At 31.0% G+C, this 5,811-nt stretch overlaps 1 long non-coding RNA gene across 1 annotated transcript; it reads right to left on the bottom strand.

Moving 5' to 3' along the window:
- Positions 1–1,965: 1,965 nt before the first annotated feature.
- LOC126886499 (uncharacterized) lies at positions 1,966–4,631 on the bottom strand. The gene is made up of 4 exons (XR_007698646.1): positions 4,438–4,631; positions 3,927–4,234; positions 2,560–3,513; positions 1,966–2,487 (listed from the first exon to the last, which is right to left on the bottom strand). It is a non-coding gene; the product is annotated as an uncharacterized LOC126886499 (long non-coding RNA).
- Positions 4,632–5,811: the final 1,180 nt, after the last annotated feature.

Raw genomic sequence — 5,811 nt, 5'->3', positions numbered from 1 at the left:
AGCGATAACAATTAAATAATAAATTTAAAAATTACCGGTGAAAGTTGATTAGTAATCCGCCAGGAGCGACACCAGCGAAGCTCAGAGCGTATATCCAAGTTAAAAAACTTAAAAGTAATTATAATTCTATCAGACTTAATGAATCCAGATCATTGAAATAACTAGTACTATTAAAAAAATAATAATAATTTTAGACTATTAAAACAAAAAACATTTTAAACAAACTCAATACTATGTAATACAAGATAGGTACCTTTTTAGTTGGTTCATGTTAAGAGAAGGATGGTGGATCGAATTAATCAACGGCTTTAGTTACAACTTACTTTATTGCCTACAAACTACATATCTAACTTCCCTATCTAACTACGCTACATTATTACACGACGCTTCTCCATTGCTTGCGATGTTCGATGTCCTCTTCATCAAGTGGGAGAGATTAAATGTCCAGCAAACGACGGCACTGTTGCCAGATTTACCTTTTTCCTTTTAGCGGGAATTTTAAAATTAGTATAATGACACTTTGGTTTTAAAAGAGAATTCTGTATTCTTAAATTTATAACCTTACTTTTACAAGTAATTAGGATTATTTTATTTACATGTAAATATTGAAACAAGTATTGTACTGTGTCATAATTTACAACTCATGTTGCAGTATTTTGAAAAAAAAATGAAGCTCAAAAGAAATATACTTATACAGTACAAATTATTTTTTAATGGTAATGGAAATTTACGATTTCAAAGGTGAAAATGTTGGGATAGTATAGATGGACACTTTTTTATTTTAGTATTAAGTGGTTACATAATTATTCAGAATATTAATAAAATTACTAGTAATTTGAATTAGTTTTAATATGTATTATAATAGTATTAATTCTCATCATGTACCTGGCTAAATAGCTAAGCGCTAAAGCCGCAAAATAAAAAAATTGAAAAAAACATTCTTAGTGGCCTAGCACCTTTACTTTGCCTGGGGGCGAGGCGAGTTAATAAATTCTATTTTCTTATTGCAGTCATTTTGTGACGGCTTAAGAAGTTACATAAATGATGTCTTTAGGCTGTGCAATTTTAGCCGTAGAAAGACATCTTTATCACTTGTATTTACATGATATAGGGCTTTTCACTAGGGTGGCCATAAATGGTTTGACTCAGACCGGGACATCGTAGTTACCGGGGGGGGGGGGGCGGTTCCCCGGTGAAGTTAATCCATGGAAATGGGTTGGTAAAAATATCAACTATATATAAATAAAAATATAATATAAAAATGTGCTAAATCATAGCACATATCTCCTTTTAGGGAGAGAATTTTGCACTTCTGTCGAATGTGCATGTCGGTAGGCTCACCTGACGGTACAGTGTACAGTCAACAAGAAAAGCTTCTCGTTCATCGCGAAGTACAGCCGATGCAACAAAACACGCATTAAGTAGCACATACACGATACATTTTCATGCACTTTTTAAAACTGTACTAGTTTTTTTAAGCTTTTATGAATTGCGATGAAACTATTAATAAATTATTATCTTTGTTAGTAAAAATATACATTTTTTTATTTTTGCGTGAAACTGGGACATTTTAGGGAATTTTCTGAAACCGACGGGACGCCCTCAAAAGCGGTCAAAACCGGGACTGTCCCGGCCGAACCGGGACGTATGGCCACCCTACTTTTCACTCAGTCATTTGTTTCGAGCTTCTGTCATGTGTTGTCTAACATTAATATATCTATGTCATATGTTATTGATATTGCCAATGATACAAACCAAAGACATATGACGTAGATATATTAATATTATGTGACACTTGACCAAAGCTCGAAACAAATGACAATCGATGAAAAGCCCTATTCAATAGGGCATTTCATTCACAGTCATTTATTTCGAGCTTATGTCATGTGTCACATAATATTAATATATCTACGTCGTACATTATTGGTATATACCAATTATACAAACCAAAGATGTATGACGTAGATACATTAATATTATGTGACTCATGACAGAAGCTCGAAACAAATGACAATCAATGAAAAGCCCTATTGGCGTCTGCATATCAGGATCCGGTAATACTATATTATTATTTATCTATGATCAGGATATTGCTGGGTGTACACAAGTAAACAACACTTTTTTGATTAAAAGGTTTATTTCATTAAATCAAAACTTACATGGATACAATTTAAATAAGATATTTTTTCTATTTAAGGCAATATAATATAAGATATATATTTTAGTATAACTCTCCTACATTAACAAGCTTTAACACATTCAGTGGCCATGACGTATGGGTAGCATCACGAAGGTTTTACGGAAGGTACTGACGACACATAAGTTATGTGAGTAGTACTGTGTAACTAAATAAATGATTTAAGTATGTGGTACCAGCCAAGTGGAGCTTGTTCGAGATGGGCACCAAACATGTTAATCTGGTCATGCACAGAGACTTATACTATAATATGTTATATCTCGTATTGCTCACTATTGTAATGAGTGAGCCTGCATACACAAACTATAATATATTATTATGGTTCTGTGTATGCAGGCTCACTCATTACTACTGTAGTGAACAATATGAGATGTAATATTATGAGATATACCTATTATATATTATGGTATAGCTCTCCATGAGTGCCAAGTTTTAAACTTAACTGATAACAACTAATGGATACCCTTTTATCCAAAATTTTATGAAAATTTTGAATGGTCATATTGGTATTAATTCCACAACCCCTTCCTATAACAATACGCCCATTGTTGGATGTTATTGCAGTAGTTCTACTGGAAATACTTACTAAAATTTTATGTATCTGCATCACTTAGAAGTCTACCCAAAAAGCTATTAATACTCTCTAAACCATCATTAATACATCTTGTATACATAATAGGATTTTTTTCAGAATCAGATATTTTATTCAAGATTTACTTACCATGCCCTATTTATGTGCCAGGCACTTAACAGTCTATTAGGAGCAATACCCATTACATTTGACGAGGCATTGTAAAAGGTGTCGCTTATGCCTGATATGAAAACATTTGACTATACATATAATACCAACACAGACATGTATTTAAAAAAATTGGTAAATTAAAGTAGGTATCTTTTCTATTTGAAAATAAGAAAGCAGTACAAAATCCATTCCCAAATTCATCTTTTACTAATACTGTCATAAGTTCAAAGTCATAGGAATTGAGCCCATCAATTGCGATAAAGGATTTACCAAACTTAATTAACATTTCCTTTTGGCACAGTATTAAGGAAAATAAGACAAAAATCATAAATGTTAAATTCAGAATGAATATCCATTAGTATGCCCTGTTGTTTGTAAAATAATATTGGACATGAGTCTGTAAGCATTCAACCCAAAAATAAACACTGGTTGCATCATCATTGTACATATACCCATCTTTCAAATCAATGCCATAAGAGAGTTTAATGTTTGTGATATCTTTTCTTGTAAGTAAATTAATTCTTTTTAATTCGCCTCCTATGCTATTATGCTATCCTGAACAGTCTGAAGTTTACTAAAAAAGTAAAATATAGGTATAGGAGAATCAAACACACTAGTTTGAATTTGTAAACTGTAGTAAATATTCATGAGTAATATTTAAAAAAGTGGTTTAGTGGTAACATTCTTGTTTTAAATTATATTGTGTATATCGACGGCGGAAAGGCAGGACCTCATAACTGAAAAATTTGTATAAAATGAGTTACTTCGGTTTTCGCTTTATAATAAGTGTATCAGCACCTATTAAACAGCTTTTAGAGCTGGGAAAGCCTTTTGGAAGCCTTCCGGAAACTTTCCCAGCTGTAATCGCTGTTTAATAGCTGCCGATACACTTATTCTAAAGCGAAAACTGAAGTAACTCATGTTATAAAATTTTTTCAGTTACGAAGTCCTACCTTTCCTCCATCGATATGCAAATATTTTACTTACATTTTTGAAGAAAGTCTCAAAATAAACTTTGAAGAGATATTTATCTGATTTTGGTATTTATGTAAGTGCTCTATATCATCCTCGTGTCCGTAATATGTTTTAAAATAGTTTCAATATTTTTAGATACTATTATTCGACTAGTACACCAAATAAACATTTTGCAGGATCCTTGGGATTTTAAAGCTCTTTCTCTATCTTGTTTTGTAAAATAATTTTTTGAGGATCACATACATATACATTCATAATAAGATGTTTCATGTTCTTGTACTCTTGTTCTCTTCCTGTGCCATCATCCATACAGTGCAAATCTAAAAAAAAAACAACATAACAGGTGATTACATGGGCAGTTATACTACTTACAGCTTACTTTGTATCTAATCTATTATCTAGTATTACTCTATTAGTATCTACCTACATAAAACTATCTTTGAAATCTAAATTTTTGATATCAACATCAACCTTAATACCTACTTAAAAAATAAATAATAATGTGGAAGTTACACGTACCTACCTAAAGTTTTTGAATTGCAATTTTATCAACTGGAAAAGACTGCAACATAATGAGTTTGAAATTATGACACAGCACAATATTTATTGTTTCAATTTACATGTAAATAAAATAATAATAATCCTAATCACTTGTAAAAGTAAGGTTAAGATTTTTGACTTTGACTTGAGAAAACAGAACTGTCAAATTTAAAACCAAATTGCTATAAAATTTTAAAATTCCCGCTAAAAGGAATCTGGCAACATTGCCGTCGTTTGCTGGACATTTAATCTCTCCCTCATCAAGTCTCTCATCCTACTACTCATTACGCCTGCGCGACCCTAACACTGCGCGCTAGACACTGTTCACTGTACACACTAATAAACGCTACACACAAACCTACATTATATACAATATAATATGTAATTCCTAACACGCCTCCTTACATTTATATTGTATTTACATCAATAATCTTTCAAATCTAACATATTTCGAAATCTTTCAAATTTTTCTCGGCACAAGGACTTTGTAAAAATATCAGCAATATTATCATTTGAATCTACCTTAACTACATTGATTACATTTTCTTTAACATACTCATGAACATATTGATAATGAACTTCCACGTGCTTTGAATTATTTGTAAAATTTCCATATTTTGCAATACTTAATGCCCCAGAATGATCTTCATAGATATCAATCGGTTTTTCTAGTTTTGCATCAAAAAATCTTAACAACTCTTTTACAAATATTAACTCACTTACTGCTTCCGACAATGCTACATACTCTGCAAAAGTCGAAGCTTTTGTTACACTCTTTTGCTTTCTTGATTTCCAATAAATTACATTACCAAATAATCTAATTACATACCCAGTTGTAGATTTTCTGTCTAAATGATCACCTGCCCAATCGGCATCTACATAACAATCAACAATATTTACTTTTTCATTTTTCTTATAAGACAATTTTAAATCTTTAGTTAAGTATAAATATTTTAAAATCCGCAAAGCATATTTAAAATGTGTTTCATTATAGCAATTTTGAAATCTACTCAAATAATTAACAGAAAAACTTATATCAGGCCTTGTTGCCGAACTTATATACAATAAAGCACCTATCAAATTTCTATATTTAATATTTTAATATTTCTTTCACAAACATCAGCTTTATCTACCTTTAAATTTACTTCCATAGGAGTACTATATAATTTACTGTTTTCCAAATCATACTGTTTGCTTAAGGGGGGGGGGGTATGGTTTGAAATCAACATATCAAGCACATTTTTGTGAATTTTTTTCGAAGCTATGGTAGAATTATTTAATTTTTAAATTAAATAAGCATATTAAGTACAATTCGAAGAAGATTTAAGAAAAAATTCCATATTATTTAAGAAGATTT

Source organism: Diabrotica virgifera, chromosome 6, assembly GCF_917563875.1.
Source record: "Diabrotica virgifera virgifera chromosome 6, PGI_DIABVI_V3a".
NCBI lineage: Eukaryota > Metazoa > Arthropoda > Insecta > Coleoptera > Chrysomelidae > Diabrotica > Diabrotica virgifera.
This window is presented reverse-complemented; position numbering and strand designations above follow the sequence as displayed.